A 19,338-nucleotide genomic window follows, 5' to 3' on the forward strand; every position below is an offset into this window, starting at 1 on the left:
CAGTATTGTAGTAAATAGCACAAATTTAGAGTTGAACTTGAGTTGGAATCCTGGTCCCACCATTCACTCTCTTTGTTACCTAATATTTCTGAATCTACTTTTACTTTGTGAATATTAAATGAGATAAAGAACGTTAACTTCTTGGCACAGTAGCTGGCACATAAAAAACATGGAATAAACAGTAGCAATGATGGTGAAGACGATGATGTTGGTGACCACTAGAGTTCTGTTTTTTATGGTAGCCCTCTCAGGATCAATCAGCCTGGAAAACTAAAGTAATAATCCAAATGGATCCTTGGGCAATGTGGAATTAGTAAAGTTTTTCTTTATATAAAAGACATTTTTTATTTAGTTGTATTTACTTTTTACTTATTTAGTCTTTAGTTGTGTTTTCATGGAGAAAATAATAACATTTTGTTCATCAGTTTTCTCACCTATAAAATGAGGATAATTTTATGAGGTTGTCACAGATATTCAATGAGAAAACATTGTAAAGTGCTTAAAATGGTGACTACCTAGTAGGAGCTCAATAACTCTTAGCTCTTGTCATTATTAATATTTTACACAAGCTGTAGAAGAGCTGGAAAATTATTCCTATTTCACTTAGTTGGTGATGTTATTTTTTTTCAACCAACAGTTGGAACACATGATTGGACATAATTCATGTGGGAAACAGATATTTAAAATTGGCACTATTCTAGAAAAACTGGAACACATTGTTACTATAAGTACAGTGTATATTTTTGATGACCAGAATTCTTGTGTCTACCACATATCTTTTCACTGTGAATTCTTCCTATCTGATGCTCTTACTTCAACTATTTTCAAATGATTGCTCTTTTCATTATCAGTGGAACCCTTTTATCTAGTAAGATCTCACAAGATACCTTAATATATAAGTAATAATGTGCTGGCTAGGTTGGGGGTCCTTGATCCACAGCTCTGCCCATTTTTTTTTATCTCCATGAAACCCAGGGCTCCTGGAAATACAGTTTGAAAATCTTATTTCTCATTGGTAGTGATACAATCAGTTAAGCAGATAAGAATATTCTTTATAATTATTACGCACTAGTGCATTTCTAATATACTCTATGTACTATTTTAGATTTAAGAGATAATTTTGGGAAATACTTTAGTTTTATCAGCATTACAAATCATATTTTAGGGTTTGTTACTTTTTTAATTTTATTTTTTTTGAGACAGGGTCTCACTCTGTCACCCTGGCTAGAATGTAGTGGCGCCATCATAGCTCACTGCAACCTCAAACTCTGCGGCTCAAGTGATCCTCCTGTCTCAGCCTCCTGAGTAGCTGGGACTATATGCACATACCACCATGCCCATCTAATTTTTCTATTTTTTGTAGAGACTGGCTCTTGATCTTGCTCAGGCCGGCCTTGAACTCCTAACCTCAAGAGGTCCTCCCACCTCAGCCTCCCAGAGTGCTAGGATTCCAGGTGTGAGCCACTGTATCTGGCTGTATTTATATATATATATATGTGTGTGTGTGTGTGTGTGTGTGTGTGTATTTTTTTTTTTTTTTGAGACAGAGTTTCACTTTGTTGCCCAGGCTAGAGTGAGTGCCATGGCATCAGCCTAGCTCACAGCAACCTCAAACTCCTGGGCTTAAGCGATCCTACTGCCTCAGCCTCCCGAGTAGCTGGGACTACAGGCATGCGCCACCATGCCCGGCTAATTTTTTCTGTATATATTTTTAGTTGTCCAGATAATTTTTATTTCTATTTTTAGTAGAGCAGGGTCTCGCTCAGGCTGGTCTCGAACTCCTGACCTCGAGCGATCCACCCACCTCAGCCTCCCAGAGTGCTAGGATTACAGGCGTGAGCCACCGTGCCCGGCCTGTGTTTTTATATTAATAGATGGTTGTTACAGACATTTTATACTAACTATTTTTAGCTTCCTCTACAGAGGGTGACTTTTTATTTTGCCTTCCCTCGAAATCAGGTTATACCATATTTAAGATCTATATTTCCTCATCAACTTATCTTTGTCAGTATTCCCACTAAATAAAAAGATCATAAGTATATATCCTTAAATTTTCTTATCAACTTTATAGGGAATAATTCACCCAAATTTCATATATCTAAAGTGTACAATTTAGCTATGACAGTTGCATGCACCTGTGAAATTGTCACTATGATCAAAGCAGAGAACATCTCCATTACCCTCAAAAGATTTTTACTAGACCTTTGCAGTCCATCCTTTCCTCCACCCCTGGCTCCAGGCAATTACTAATCTGCTTTTTGTCATTATAGGTTATTTTTGGACCTCATATAAATGGAATCATATAGTATGTATTTTGTCTCTGGCTTCTTCAAATCAGCATAATGATTTTGAGAGTTACACATGTTGAGGCCGGTATGAGTAGTTCCTGCTTTTTTATCACTTAGTAGTAATCCATTGTATAGATGTACCACAATTTGTTTTTTCATTCACCTGTTGATGTACAGTTGGGTTCCTTCTGGTTTGGGGCTATTGTGAAAAAATGCTGCTATGAGCATTCGTATTCAAATCTTTGTGTGAACAGATGTTTTAATTTCTCTTGGATAACACCTAGGAATGGGATGCCTGGGATATGGTAGATGTGTGTTTAACTTTTAAGAAATTTTTTGTTTTATTTTATGAGAACTTACTCAACTCCTCCTGTATATCTGGGCTCAGAGAAGGATACTAAATTTACTGGTTTGTGTAGGTGAAACAGGGAGAAATACTTACCCTCCCCCTCCTTGGCCCACCTACTTCCATATTTAATTGCTCATTCAAATTCTTTGGGTTCTTAAAATAATTTCAACCTCCTTCTTTTTTCTCCAGCCCTTTGCTACCATCTCAGAGTTACTTGGGTGCCTATTCTGCATTAGGTACTGTGCTAGGTGCTGAGGGGTGCACAAGACTTTGAGTTAAAGGGGTAGCAAAACCTGTCCTGTTTCGTGGACTGAGCTGGGTGGACAGCTATGGGTTATGCTGCAGGCAGAACATATGAGAACTCCTGAGGCAGCATTTCATTTACTTGACTCACATGCTAAAGGAAATATCCCACTTTTGTTTGAATGTGGGCTTTATTTATTTATTTAAAGCAGGTGTGGCTGTTAAATGACGAGGAAGTATTATGTGAAATCCCAAAAAAGAGGGGAAAGGAAAAAAAAATTCTTTAATAACAATAATTCTTCCTATTGAGCAGCGGTCCTCAAAGTGTGATGGTACTCCGACTGGTAGTAGCAGCCTCTGCTGAGAACATGTTAGAAATGCAAATCGTCGCGCCTCACTCCAGACTCACTGAATATGAAACTCTGGGTGAGGATCTGTGTTTTAACAAGCCCTCCAGGTGATTCTGATCCACGCTCAAGTTTGAGAACAGCTGTGCTAATCTCATTGCAAGCATGTAGATGGTCATCTTTAGGCTCGGGTAATGGTGGACGGTATGGATAACGTTGCTGCAAGCGCCCATCCGCCTCTCCCCGTCAAAGACGCTCCCAGCACCTGCAACTCCTCTTTCACTCTCCGCCTGAACCCCGGCTCATGGTCTAGCGTCTCCTCCCGTGGGAGCCGCAGCCAAAAACCGGCAAGTGGATTCCGAGTTTGCAGGCCTGGATGCCGGCCGGGCATGCGCAGTGGCGCGAGCGCAGCGCTAGGCGGGCGCCGAGAGGGAGCCAGCCGCCCAGCGGACGCGCGAGTTGGTAGATCCCGAGCGGGAGCTGCGGGCCACAGTGCAAGACGGCTGAGGCAGGTACGCGGCGGTCGCGGTGGGGCGCAAAAGTAAGGCTGGACAGACAAATGGGAAACAAAGCTTTACTTCTCTGGGGTCGCGCGGCGGCTCGCGGGCAGTTTCTCCGGGTTTCCTGGCTCGTGGGTAGTCTCCCGGCTGTGCGGTGCGGCGCTCGCCGTCCTCCTGCGCGCTTCTGCCCAGTCGGGGCAGCATGTGGTGCCTGCAGGTGTTAAATCATATATTTATACCGCTTAAACAATGAGCCTGAGAACTGCATTATGATTCCCTGCATGAAGTAAGGCATTCGGTGAAGTTTCTGTTTCATACTTTGGGAGGCTGCTGGAGAGGCTCCAGCCTGTTTTGTTTGAATTCTGTGACTGGTTTGTTTGCCTTTGGCGTTTTGGTGCATAGGATCAATAGGGCTGGAGTGAAATCGCATCCGTGCTTTCAGGTTTTGGTGCCTTTCCTGGAGCATAGGGGCTTCTGGATGCGGCATAAAAATGTCACTTTTCAGCAAATGTCGCTGCCAAAAATTTTCCACGTTTCAGCTGCATTTTCAAGTAGAGACTTTACAAAATTTAAGATTTTTCTCCCTTACCTTTCAACATTACTGTTATTTTGGGCTACATTGGTGCTTTTAAAAGGAAGCAGTCTTTTAGATGAGTAACAGAATTCTCGCTTTTCCCCCTTTATTTACTATGTCACATTTTATGGCATATACAGAGATATTTTACCCTGGGGCTGTGGTGTTGGATACACTTGTATGAGACTGAGGCTGTGCTGCACAAATTTCCTGGAGAACCTGTGAGCCCTAAGCAGAATTTCAGGCCAGGGGGCACATACTGAACATTGTTTATGTGCCACAAAGATGAAACAAGTACTTTTACAACTCCCCACCCCTTTGTATTCAGCTCCCCTTTAAACTGGATTCTGTAGAGAAATTCTATAGTAAAGTGTTAAATTTGTGATATGGGAGGCATATACGTAGTAAGTAGTAAGTTTAGGAAAAAACTTTTAAGTTCAGGAAGAGAAACCTATATGGAAAGTGAATACAAGTAGGCCCCCCACTCCACCGCTTCATTTCCCCCATGATGAATGTTTTAATGGCAGAAATAATATACAGTTGTTCTACTTTTGGACTGTAAAGACCTTCAAGGTCAGCGAGTTCAGCTGCTTCAATTTACAAATGAGAAAACTGAGACCAGCGAGGTTAGATGACTTGCTGTGGCCACCCAAGCCCCTCGTTGGCAAAGCTGGGCCTGGAATCCAGGTTTTCTGATTTTTCAGGGCTCTTTTTACCATTCCCTGATGATACTATTCTCACCACTTGGTTAGATTATTAAACTTTCTTTTTCTCTTCCACCTTCTTATACCATGTAGTCTGGTTTGAGCATAAAATTGTTTCTATACTAAGCTTGCCAGTACCTTGTAAACTCCTTTCGAAAAGTGCCCTATCACTCAATCCCTGCCTATCAGTTTGCTGGTCTTGAAACTGCCCTTTCTTGCATCTGTAATGTTGGGCCCTTGGCCCAGAATGCCTGTTTGCCTCCCTTTCTCCCTGTTGAAGTGCTGCCCATGCTGCAATGTGTAGCTCAGGTGTGACCACTTCTCGGAAGCCTTCCTGGATTGCTGCAGCTAGAAGTAGCTCTCCTTCTTCTGAACCCTATAGCATTTATTATTATTGTCTGTGCTGTTTGTATCCTCTTTGTATATAGTATCCTGAATTATTATATTTTAGCCTCTCTCAACTTCCTGATCATGAAATTGGCAGATGGTATAAGGTCTTGGAAGGTAAAGCCTGTGATTTAAACATCCCATCTAGCAGTAAGCATTTGCTTAGCCACTGTTTGTGGGAGGGAAGTGAAGTACGGATAGTTTTATAAAGGGATTTGATATGGGTTCTGTAATATGGGGGAGGCCCCATCTTAGGGGTTGTATCAAGACAGTGGCCAAGTCAAACCATCCAGATGGGGTGATTTTTCTCATTATTATATTTTGATAAGAGATCACCAGTTAGGAGTAGTGCTAGATACAGGGATAAAAACATTAGGGGACAGTTGTCTGGGGCCTGGATTAGGCATGTAACTCTAAGTGCAGAGTGGAGAGCACAGATTTGAGAAATGATGTAAAGGAATAAGCATTTGGTGAAAGATTAGATGCAGAGAAGGAGAGACGTTGAAAATTAGTTTCACTATTAGTAATGGGTTTATAACGTTCTCTTTCTCATAAGTACCTCCAATTATAACATCTCTTTCTGTTTCTTAGTTATTGATGTGATTGTCTTATTTCCTATTCTAGATGATAAACTCTTTGAAGAATGATCTTTAACACCTCACAATACCTGCCGCATTGTTTTGCAGTATCAAACATGCAATGGTTGTTGCATGAATGAATAAATAAATAAATAAACAAATAAGTGTATTTTGGCAAGGGGAGGGTGGACATTTAAGATCTTGGAGCTATAAGGTGGCACTTTATCCAGACGATCCCCTAATTATATAGAGAAGGAACTGAGATATGCTTAACTAAGCTAGTTAGTGACATTGCCAGAGGCTCTGTTCAAGTTCCCTCATTACTAGACCCAAGCTCCTTTCATTAACCCATACTTTTTGAGATTGTTGGCCCTAAGATTAATTTGAGTTGGCAGCAGGACACTGCAGTTTGAGATGTTTTGTGGATCCAAAGCCCTCAGAGACCAATCTAAATGGGGAAATTTGGTGGCTGTGGGGAGAATATCTGTGTCATTGGAAGATGTAAGATATAAGGGCTGACTGGCCATTTCAAGAATGAGTATACAGAATGAGGAGGGGCTGAGGCTGGGGTCCTGGGAATCTGCACATGGGGGAGTTGAGAAGAAATCTGGAAAGGTCATGATAGCTTAGCTTGTCAGAGGGCGAAAACACATATGGGTTGGCCCAAAGTCCTTGGACTGAGAGTATATTTTGGAGAGACATTCTACACTACCAGGAGGTGGTGAGCAATGGCCATGGAGAGGGTGGCACTGAAGGGTGGTGTTTGTGACCCAGGAATGTGGGGGTAAGATTAGAGAGAGAGAGACAGAGAATATGAGAGAATTTTGATGAGACTTTCCTTGGAAAAACAAGGCAGTGCTTCTGAACTCAAAATCCCGGTTCAAGAGGTGGTTTGGAATATTTGTTTACTTGGAACGGATGTTGCAAATAGCTATTTTGCAAATCAAAATGCAGCCTTTCCATTGAGCTGCATCCAGCATTGAGGGGAGCTATTGGATGGCACATCCTTTCCATTGACATTCACACTGTGGTTGATCACTGTCTTCATTTTTCCACATGCAGTGATTCCTGTTCTCATAAAAATATCAAGGAGAGAGCGAGCAGTTGAGATGAGAGACAGAGCTTGAAAGGCGGTTAGCAGGGGAGAAGAGAAGGGTTGACCTGGTGTTTTTTATATATATGTAAAAAATAATGACAGTGAAAATCAACTAGATAGACAAATGCAAAATCAGGCAATATGTTGAAGTTAATGTCTCATACACTTAACAAATGCCCAAATATTAAATCCTAGAGTTTACCATGGCCCTATGTAAAATGACATTATATAACTTTCTTAAAATAATAATGGTAATATTAAAAACTAGTATTATGGAATGTTTTCCATGGATCAGACACTATACTAAACATTTTACAAGCAATATGTCCTTTAATTGTTATAAATCATCCTATGAGATAGGTGCAATTATCACTTTCATTTTATAGATGAGAAAACTGAGGCATGGCGAGATAAAAGCTTCTATCTGAGGTCACGTAGTTGACAGGTGGCTGAACTGAGATTTGACCCCAAGCCTGTCTGACTTCTGGCACTGAGAGCTCAAATAACTTAATCAAATATCTTAACAAAATGCAAAATGTGGTAACTCTAACGAATGCTTAGAATGGCCACAGGTTTTAGCTGGTGAAAGTCTCAACAGTCTATGAGCCATACTTTAATCTGAGAAACAAAACAATAGTGATACTTTCTGTGTTTTGTTTGAGACACAGGGTCTCACTCTGTCACCCAGGCTGGAGTGCAGTGGCATGATCATAGCTCACTGGAACCTCCAACTGGAGTAGCTAAGACTACAGGTACGCACTACCACACCCCGCCTGGTTTTTAAATTCCACTTGGTCTTTATCTCCTTTACTCATGAAGCATTCCTGGAGACAGAGACAGCAGCTTTTTCTCTGGGTACTTATACCATTAAAGCTATTTCTGTTCTGCCCCCACCCTCTTTTGGGGTGGGGCTGTACAGGGAAGTGAGTTGGTGTTTATCCATGGGGTGCCTTTGGAGTTGAGAATGGGAAACTCACCTTTTAAAGGAGCCTAAGAACTCTGGAGTGACCAGGTTTGTAAGAATTTTTTCCCTGGGGCGTATACGTAGCTGGAAGCTCCTGGAATATCTGTAGGTCCTGATCCTGATCTCAGGCTTTTGAACTATGGCCATAACCCCCCAGGGAAAATCCATATCTGAACACATTCTCCCCAAATTTTCAATGTCAGCGAGTTCTGAAGTCAATGTGGACTGGTTGGAGGTGGGTGTAGATACCTCACCGAAGGCCCCAGGTCAGAGACAAATAATTTAAAGGCCAGGATGACAGGCGCCAGATTTGACCTGCAGAATGATCTACTGAGTTGGCTGTGATAAAATGTGCTCCTTTTCCTCCTCTTGATGAACCTAATTACATAGGGAGCTTACTGTCTCCTGGGAGTCTGAAAATGGAACTCAGCCGAGAGCTTTCTTCCCTCCCTGTGCTGCCTGAGCTCCTTCCATTTCCTGGTTCTGCTTCACCTTCCTTCCCCTGAGCAGGTCTGTGTGCTCCCAGGGCGTGTATTCTGGATATGAAAGGAAAGGCCAGCAGCTTCTGGCTTCTACCTGTTACTTGTCTCAACATCCAAAAAATTGTAACATCATCCAGTTTTGAATCAACATTTTACTCTGGATGATGATAAACATCAGGGAAAAAGAGAAAAAGGACTTCGGGTGGCATATAGGTTTATTGGTTATAAAATGGTTGTACCGTTTGGATTGCTGGAAACTTTGCTGCTATGTAATATCACATGAGATGTGAGGCTGTTCAACTCTGATCATTTTATTTTCAGTATTACTATCTCTGAGAATGCCTATTTGCCATTTTTAGTGAGACACATAGCATGGCTTCTGTAAAAGCAAGTTGCTTTTCAGTAATACTATGGACACAGAAACGGCAAAGAGATGATTAGAGTTTTTCTCTTATTTAAAAGTTTCATCAGAAAATATTTTCTAGGAGAGTTAGAGATAGCTTTGTTTATAAAGTCCAATTGTGAAGGACTTTTGACTTTATAATAAACTAAATTTTCTCTACTTTTTTGATCAATTCACAGCTATAAAACTACAAGAATATTTGGGTGATAACTCACTACAGACAAACATGCTTCTTTCAAAAGATCCCAGATTATTCATTAGTAAGATAGCAGATGTCTGGGAGGCTTCTTCATGATAGATAGTAGTAAAAGGTTTTGGGGTTTAGTTGACCTAAAATATTAGAGGAAATCAGAATTACTCTATTTTGAGAAACAATAAATTGTTTAAAGATGTAGTTGCAGGAAATAACATGTTTTTATTAAAGAAAAGACAAAAGCTCCTTCAAATTTTTGGAGAACCAAGAAATAAGAGATTTTAGCAGTGCTGCCAAAATAGAATTTGGATTAAATTTGAGTTTAAGACTGGTAAATGTGTGTGGAAGGATCAGTCATGTTAATTACACCTTGGACCTAGGTCTACTTGTCTAATAAACCTTCTCCCTTACAATGAATGCCCATTCAAGTCCCTCTGTACTCCACAAATAAAAGAGTAAACCTATCCCCATGGATCACAATTGTAAAATCCAAAGGGGATGCATGACAGTCCATGGCCTAAAACTGATATTGATCAAACAATTTGAATGCCTTAGGTTGTATTCACATATTGTTCCCATAGCTGGTGCTCATAATCTAGATTAAACTGTTGAAATAAAAGAAAAGCCAGTTCAGCTGGGTGCGCTGGCATGTGCTTATAGTTCCAGCTACTCGGGAGGCTGAGATGGGAGGATCACTTGAGCTCAGGAGTTTGAAGCTAGCCTGGGCAATGTAGTGAGACTCTGTCGCTTAAAAAAAAAAAAATTAAAAAGAAAAGCAGATTCAGAACCAACTTATTTATAGTGAATGATCAGTGACACAAGTAGACTTCATGACTCATTTCACTTTGTCATCTTAAATGCCATCTTTTTTGGCTATATTGGTTTCTTTTGTTGTCTTTGATGATAAACATATACTTACTATGTACTGTTTATAGATAAAAATCAATGCAGACTAGAACATTGAGGTTTGATAAATGAGTCTCTACTTAGGGTTTTATGCTACTTATCAATAATTTGGTGGAAGGACAATATCAAGTGAGTACATAATTGAACTTTTAGTTCAATATCAAGTTAGTATTTATGACCTTTGTGTATTAACCAAAAGTTCTCAAAGGCTCCTGCACTCTTTCCCTGGAGAACTTCCAGAATTCTTTCCTGTCACAGTCCCTTTTCCTACCTCTCTCTTCAGGTTTATGTTTACTGGGACACCCTTTGGTCCAGAAAATGTTTCCAAGAGTAGCCCAGTTCTTACAGAGTTTCAAGTGTTATTAGGTCAGTGAGGTGCCAGCCGTGAAATATAGCTCACAGAAACCCAGTGATGTTTTTTAGAAAAATTTGTCATCCAAGTGAATTAATTTTGGAAAAACAACAATAATTGCCATTTGCTTGATCCCTTTTCTTATCCTTAAATAGCTAAGTTAAATCCAAGATTATCACAGTGGAAAAAGGTAATCTGAAAATCTTGGAATGTTTAGTGGTCAATTAAAATGAGCCTTAGGTCAATTTAAAGTTTAGATATCTGAAATCAGTTGGCCTATGATCAGAGCCATGGATGGGAAATCAAAGTCTGTGATTCTTCTGACCCCATGAGAAGGGAGGCCTTCTCTTCAGCTGTGGGTTTGCTGATAGTGAATGTGCAAGCAACTAGTAAGCTGTAAGATAAAGAAGTAAAGTATTTATTGTACGGGGAGGTGGTTCATGTCTGTAATCCCAGCACTGTGGGAAGGTCACTTAAGGCCAGGAGTTTGATACCAGCCTGGGCAACATATTGAGATCCCATCTCTACAAAGAATAAAAAGAAATTAGCTGGGCATGGTGGTGCATGCATGTAGTCCTAGCTAATGGGTAGGCCGATGCAGGAGGATCACTTGAGCTCAGGAATTTGAGGCTGTAGTGAGCTGTGATCGTGCCCATTGTACTCCAACCTGGATGACAGAGTGAGACTCCATCTCAAAACAAACAAAAAACAGGTAAAATATTTATTGATAATTATAATAGTTTTCTGTCTTTGCTGCCTTTCACTGATCAGTGGCCAGGACTTCAAGAATGACTTGCTTGCTTGAGGTTACCTCACTTGGAAGTGGCAGAGATCAAACTATATGTCTTCTAATGTCTACATTTGAAAGAATGTCAGGGCTTAGCCTTGGGATCACAGTGGTGACCTAGACAGATATAAAGTCTCTATCCTTGTGGAACTTCAGTCTAGCTTCAAATCTAGTGCTCTTCCAATCAATCTGTATTTTGATGAAGAGAAGTTCTGTTCATTGGGTTGAGGAAGGCTTTAAGGTGGAGGTGACTTTTGAGCTGAGCCTTGGGGGAAAAAAAGTGTATGTTCAATTTACAGAGAATAAACAGAAAAGGCATGCCACGAGAAGGACAGCATGAGCAAAAGCATGGAGATGGATAGAGCTGGCCTGCTTAGGAAATGGCAGGTACTTTCATGTGTTCTAAAACTTGAGCATGTATAAGAATCACCTGGAGAGCTTGTTGAAAACCAGATGACTAGGTCCCAACTCCAGAGTTTCTAATTCTTTAGATCTTTGGTGGGGCTGGAAAATTTATGTTTTAACAAGTTCCCAGGTAGTGCTGGGGCCAACAGTCTGGGAACCACACTTTGAGAACTAAGCTAGAGTATAGGGTGTGTAGGATAGACGAAATAGAAAAATTTTCTTTTGAAACTTCACTGCCTTCACAAAATTGACATTTCAGGTTTTGTTGTTTTGTTTCTTAAATTAGTCCTATTTACTAAGTAGTTACTGCCTTGTGCTCTCTGTTGCCTTTTGGAAATTTCTTACTCTGCCTCCCCTTCCATTCTATCAAGAAATCAGACTTTTTCTTGTATACCATGTTTTAAAATAACTCTGGTTCAGCCAGCACGACCATTTCACATATGGAAAGCTTAACAGCCAACATCAGCCAGATATTAAGAATTGGCCCAAACCAAGTTGAATGACTAGTACACTCAAAGGGTTTGTATTTTCTTTTGTTATTCGAGATATAAAACTTCAATAAGTATTTTTGAAATAGCCTTCATAAAACTTCAATAAGTATTTTTGAAATAGCCTTCAAGCTTTGAACTAAGAGGCAGAACTTAACTGCTGAAAGGTTTTCCTTGCCCTCAGAAAACTTGCAATCTTGTAGGAGGGTTAAAATGCAGGCATTCATGACTATAGTACAGGATAGTTGGTGCTAAGCGCTGTAGGAATGTATAGATACCAAATGTGATAGAACTGAGAAGGAGAGTTCACTTACCATGATAACAATTAGGGTAGGCAGGGCAGAATTGAGGAGATGCTGATATGTGCTGTGTTCTCATGTTTTATGCATTTTCAGAATCCATCTGAAATGAAGGAGCATATGTCTACATAAAGAAAATAGTGGAGTAGGGAGTATTTGAATTAGGCATTGAAGAATGGGCAGACGTCTATCGGGTAGAGATTGATCCATAGAGGGAGTAATAGGGAGAGGATTCCAGACAAAGGGGCAGTTGAACCTCAGAAGGAAGGTATGGTATGATAAGGAATTAGCCAGGTGCAATGGCATGGACTTGTTGCCTTAGCTACTCATGAAGCCGAAGCAGGAGTATCACTTGAAGCCATGAGTTCTAGGTTACAGTGAGCTGTGATCTTGCCGGTGCCACTGCATTCCAGCCTCAACGACAGAGTGAGACCCTGTCTCCCAATTAAAAAAAGGCGGTAGCTTAGTGAGTGCCTGACACTGAGCTGACTGACTCATCTTCCTTGCCCAAGATCCACAGCTGAGAGATTCAATGGGTGAGGGAATCTCTAAGTCATTCAGCCTATCTAAACCTTGGGGGTTGTTTTTTTTTTTTGGTTCTATTTTGTTGTGGATTAAATAAGTAAACTAAGTAAATTGGAAGATACCATACACATTTTAAGTCAATCTCCTAATAATAAAGTTTATTCTGTTGTAAATTCTTGTGGGCACAGAGAGTATGAGCTTGGAAAGAGCTGTGTCTCTTTTGCTTTGTACCCCATTGCCTAATCCATAGTAAGCACTTGATGAGTTATTGAAGAAATGGTAGAAAAACAGAGTTAATGACTGAATAAACCTGCACCTATCTCAGCTCACACTCTGCCCACATACCTAATACTTTCTACCTTCTACTTGCCTGTAGAGACTTAAGATCCATGGTGCCTTATTTTATATTTTATTTTTAAGACGGGGTCTTACTCTGTCGCCCAGAGTAGAGTGCAGTGGTGTCATCATAGCTCACAGCAACCTTAAACTCCTGGGCTCAAGTGATTCTCCTGCCTCAGCCTCCCAAGTAGCTGGGACTATGATGCCTGGCTAAGTTTTCTATTTTTTGTAGAGATGGGGTCTCATTCTTGCTCAGGCTGGTTTTGAACTCCTGAGCTCAAGCCATCCTCCTGCCTTGGCCTTCCAGAGTGCTACAATTATAGGCTGAGCCACTGCACCTGATCCAGAATGCCTTATTTTTAGACTCACCTTTGTTGCCCAAGTCCACTCATCCTTCTTTACCCCCAGGTCTGAGTTTTACTGACTGTAAATCTTAAGAGATACTCCAGCCTTATCTAAGAGATAACTAGATAACCTGAATTTAAAATACTAAGGATTTTTTGTAGATTCATATGCATTCTAAACTAATTCCAGAAATGAATAATATGTAATAAGAATGTTTTACATGTAAATAATGTTTATATGTAAAACCAATTTCACCTCTAAAACTGACACCTAATAAATTGAGGTTATTTATATTCCTCTTGAAGTACGTTTTAGTGTTTTCAGAGAAATCAGAAATGAGTAGGAGAGCAGCTCACAGAGATTCTCAAAGAAATGTATGTTAATACACTAATCTAATGCTGGAAATTTGGATACTTGTTTATTCTGGAGTTAAATGAAAGCAGAGCCAAAAGTTACTTTATCCTGCCTGAGGTTTTACAGTTTCTCTAATGTTTAACAGTAATTCAGTTTTTTTTTTTTTTTTTTTTTTTGAGACAGAGTCTCGCTCTGTTGCCCAGGCTAGAGTGCCGTGGCGTCAGCCCAGCTCACAGCAACCTCTAACTCCTGGGCTCAAGCAATCCTCCCACCTCGGCCTCCCAAGTAGCTGGGACTACAGGCATGTGCCACCATGCCCAGCTGCTTTTTTCTATATGTATTTTAAGTTGTCCAGCTAATTTCTTTCTTTCTTTCTTTCTTTCTTTCTTTTTTTTTTTTTTTAAGCAGAGACAGGGCCTCACTCTTGCTCAGGCTGCTCTCAAACTCCTGAGCTCAGACAATCTGCCCGCCTCGGCCTCCCAGAGTGTTAGGATTACAGACGTGAACCACCGCGCCCGGCCAGTAATTGAGTTCTTGAAATAAGACAATTAACATGGGAGAAATTAATCTCTTTCATGTTGAACAAAGTAGTTTTAGTATACATCTGGAATGTGTAGGATAAAAAAGATTAAACTTTCTAAATATTTTACAAAGTTATAGTCTCCCTATGTGATACATATTGCACTGTGGGAGACTGAGCCTTACTTAACTGAAGTATTTCTGAAAGGTTAATATTAACATTTCTCATACCACTAGGACAATAAATAACGGGAGAACTGGAATCATTGTAATTTTCTAGCAATTTGGAGGAAATGACTGCATTCTGAAGCAATGTACAAAAGGGTATGCAATGATACCAATTTTTTCAAGTTAATGTATTAAATATTAGTGAAGATATTCTGCATTCTGTTTCACATCTCGGGCACACTTAAGGAAGGCCTTATGTTATACGTGTTGCTCATTTACTTTTTACGTAAACTATTAATTCAACCTTAGTTGTGTTGTATTCACATTGTCCAAATCTCTTCATGTTGCTCATTTAATCTAAAGAGAATGCTAATGTTCATTCAGAACTTCTGTAGGCACAGGTTCTTTCTACCATGTTACGCCCTTAGACACTATACTAAGGGTATTACAAAATCAAGCAGCAAGATCTCTCAGAGAATTAAAGGTTTCATATCAACTAGACTTTATCAAAATCTTTGCCTTGAATAGGATTAAATGGTGCTTCATCAGTGTTCTTGGTGCATGTGACATTTTAAAAATAACAGCTTTATTGAGATGTAATACCATACAGTTCACCCATTTAAAGTACACAATTTTAGAATATTATCATTACCCTGTATTCATTAGTGTTCATTTTCTATCACCTCCTTCCCTCCACCCCTGCCCCAAGCCATGACAAATCTACCTTTTGACTCTATAGATTTACCTATTCTTTAAATTTCATATAAATAGAATCATATATTAATAATATGTGGCCTTTTGTATCTGGCTTATTTCACTTAGCATAATGTCATCAAGGTTCATCCTTGTAGCATGTATCAATACTTCTTTTTATGGCTGTGAATTATATCCCATTGTGTGGATATACTACATTTTATTCATTCCTTAGTTGATGGACATTGGGGTTGTTTCCTCTTTGGGGTTATTATGAATAATGCTGCTGTAAACATTTGTGAACTTTTTTGGGGGGGCATTTGCTTTCATTTATTTTGGGCAGATACCTAGAAGTAGAATTGTTGAGTCATATGGTAACACTATGTTTAACATTTCAACAAACTGCCAAATTGTTTTCCAAAGCTGCTGTATCATTTTACATTCCCTCAAGGAATGTATGAAAGTTCCTGTTTCTGCACATTCTCACCAGCATTTATTACCTGTTTATATAGATACATGTGAAGTGGTATCTCATTGTGGTGATTTTTAAAATTATCATTAATGGACTTTATCTTTTAGGACAGTTTTAGATTTACAGAGAAATTAACCAGCATAGTACAGAGTGTGCCCATATGCCCCCACACTGATACAGTCTACCATATTTTAACATCTTATATTGGTATGGTACATTTGTTATAATTAATGAACCAATATTGTTACATTATTATTAACTATAGGCTGTAGTTTATTCATATTATTATTAACTAAACTAGTTTATTACTATTTCCTCTGTTTTTACCTAAAATCTAGGATGCCATCCAAGATAGCACATTACATTTAGTTGTTATGTCTCCTTAGGTTCCTCTTGGCTGTGACAGTTTCTCAGACTTTGTTTCTTGATCTTGAGAGTTTTGAGGAATAGTTTTCAGGTACATTGTAGAATTCCTCTTTTGGAATTTGTTTTTTCTTTTTATGATTAGCCTCTGGTGACATTGATTTATTTATACTCCAAGAGCAACTTGGAGTATAAAAACACATAACCAGAATTGGAAATCAGCAGAATATAGTTAGTTGGGAATTCTTAGGTATTTAAAAAATTCGGTTGTCTCTGGAAGATGAGCAGAAATTTAACTCAAGATATATTTTCCTAGCAAGGGCTTGATCACATTGGAAGATGATCAGATTAGGTAGTAGAATTTATTTTCATGACTGTCATTAGATAGCATCTAATCTAAGGGTAAAGTCAAAGGTATATTTCTTACTGCTTTAAATGTAACAGAGAATGTATGTGTGTGTGTGTGTGTGTGTGTGTGTGTGTGTTTTGCTTAAAAAAAAACATATGCTATGTGATAAAGCTTAAAGTTAATAGAAATTCAGATTAATTTTTAGAAGAATTCCACAGCACTGTGGCAGCAGGTGTCCAAAGTATATTGAGTACTTACACCTACATCAATCTCAGTAATTCTCACAAATGCCTTGTGAAGGGGAAGGGAACTCAGGCTCAGAGAGGCTGTGTCATTTGCCCTGATTTACATGGCTTGTTATTAGTAGAGCGGAGATTTGAACCCAGGACTATGGAAGCTTATACCCTGCTACCTGCCAGGCTTCCAAGTTCCCAGTGGTTTTAAATCAGGAATGCATCAAGGGACACAGGCTTGAGTCCTTATCTTACTGGATATTTTTACTGCCAGTCAGATGAGATAGCATCTCTCTGTGTCCAAGGCCCCATTCAAATTGGGCAGTCCAATTAACAGCATACTTGTTGACTGCTAACTAAGGAGAACTAAGCCAGCTTTGTCTGGGACACTACTCCATCAGTGTCTGTCTATGGAGTAGTAATTCCTGCCACATGTTTCTGAAAATGAAGCCCGAGTGTTATAAAGCAGGAAAAGAGTTATGTGGGAGAACAATCTTAGCTGAATATATTTGCTAGCGATTACGTTGCTCAAGGTATATCTCAGTCAGCTCTCTCAGGGTTTTTCAATGAGTGAGTGGCATAGAGGTTTTGATTTTAAATACTTTTCTTTGAATTTGAGTAGGTGTGGTAATAATTTGTGAATGAACTTGAAATGAAATATTAATAATAAAGTTGCACAGATAACTGTCTGAGGAAGATTTGGAAAATTTCCCTGCTTATTCAGTAAACTGCCCAAGCTGGCGGATCACAGACTGATACGAGGTTTCTTTCTGTATTACCAGAATATCAGACTTTCTGTATTGGTCAGGATACAGTAGTTTGTGCTACAGTAACAAAGTAACCTGAAATCTCCATTACTTTCTTGCTCGTATAAATGTCAGTGTGAATTAGCTGTTCTCCACTGTAGCTGTCCTATATGCAATTACTCAGAAATCTAGGCTTCTGTGATTTTTATGATTTTGTTGTCTTAATATGGGGCTTCCAAATTGTGCCAACAGAGGAAGGGGAACTGATGATCACATACCATCTCTGAAATGCTTTGACCTAGAGAGACACAGATAACTTCTACTCATAGCCCATTGGCTAGACTATATGATCTTTCTTAAGCATCTGGAAGACATGGATATTTGGTGAATCATAAATATGTTTTGTACCACCTTTTTTAGAGCAACAGAAGTGGTTAAATAGTTTGAAAAAAAAACTTCTCTTCAGTAAAGATAGAAAAGTGTACTGAAATATTTAGTGAGAATTAACCTGATAATAAATTACAAGTGAGTTTTGCCATAAACTAATAAAATTTCTAATAATTTACGTATGGGTGATTCAGCAACCCAATTTCCATTTGTGAATATGGCTATATCTTCTAAGAGAATAACATTAAGGTTTACATTTTTTTACATTATAATTCCTCAAATGATGATGCTGATGATTAAAGCTTGTATTTATTGTCTCCTATGTGCCAGGTACTCTTCTAAGTGTTTTACGTGGATTAAATTAATTTAGATTGAATGCTGCAATTTCATGTCCATGGTAAATATTCTTAAATTCCATCAACTTGCTTTGTTTGATTGGTGTCTGGATTAGACCCATCACCATGCTGATAGTTTCCCTCTAGAAACAAGATTGTCATTATTTTACCTTAAAAAAATAAGGATCCCTAGGTTGAATGTGACACTCTAAATGTTGTCTAACTAGCACAGAATGAGACCTAACATTTAGTATGATTTAGAGTCATACTTATGTGGCTGGAAGTATCCAGCCATGTATCTGTTGTCGTTATATTAACAATGGTTGGATACTTTTCAAGACAGTCCTCCTACATATGCAACTCAAGACTTTGTAAACCTTTTAGCAGCTGTCTCTAAAAATAAGCTTGAGGTGAGCTAAGCCCATAGGATATTTTTTTTTAATAAATGGTTTATTTCCAAATGAATTCTGCCTTTTCCCTACTCAATTCAATGTGGCCTAAAATTCCACCGTTAGAATTATACAAAACAGTGACCCTAGCTGGACTTCATAGACTAGGACAGTCCTCTCATGTTCTCTGTTTTCAAAAAGGCTATCTGTTGTTTGAGGACAACTATCTTTGCCACCTATAAGGAGCCCCGCCTCAGGTTCTTCATGTTGACACCATCACTTATTAAATATTTACTGAACACAGTTTTAGGTTAGGCACTGAGGTGTAGGCCCCAGCAGAGCTCTGCCCTCATAGTGCTAACAGTTTAGACCAGAGGTTGGCAAACAGTTTTTTGTAAAGGGCCAGACAATAAATATTTTAGGCCTTGTGTTCTATGTAATCTCTATCTTAGCTACCTAACTCTTGCTGAATGAAAGCTGCTATAGATACTCTAATATATAAATAAATGAGCATGGCTATATGTTCCAATAAACTTTATTTATGGGCACTGAAATTTTAGTTTCTTATAAATTTTGCATGTCACAAACTATTACTCTTTAGATATTTTTTTTCCAACCATTAAAAAAATAATGAGAACCATTCTTAGTTCACAGGTTGTAAGCACACAGGCAATGGGCCAGATCTGGCCTACAGGCTGAGTTTGTTGACCCTGGTCTAGAAATAGCTCCGTGTGTTTTTTTCCCTCACAAATAGTGAACTCACTGCCTTAATGATT

At 39.1% G+C, this 19,338-nt stretch overlaps 1 protein-coding gene across 2 annotated transcripts in view; it reads left to right on the forward strand.

Moving 5' to 3' along the window:
- The first annotated feature begins 3,644 nt into the window (after nt 1-3,644).
- PLS1 (plastin 1) overlaps nt 3,645-19,338 on the forward strand; it is a 113,575-nt gene continuing 97,881 nt past the window's right edge. For both annotated transcript variants that reach the window (XM_045539390.1, XM_045539391.1), the window contains exon 1: nt 3,645-3,739. The gene's annotated coding sequence lies outside the window, so the exon portion shown is untranslated. The remainder of the gene's footprint in view (nt 3,740-19,338) is intronic.

The sequence above is a fragment of the Lemur catta genome, chromosome 1, assembly GCF_020740605.2.
Source record: "Lemur catta isolate mLemCat1 chromosome 1, mLemCat1.pri, whole genome shotgun sequence".
NCBI classification, from domain to species: domain Eukaryota; kingdom Metazoa; phylum Chordata; class Mammalia; order Primates; family Lemuridae; genus Lemur; species Lemur catta.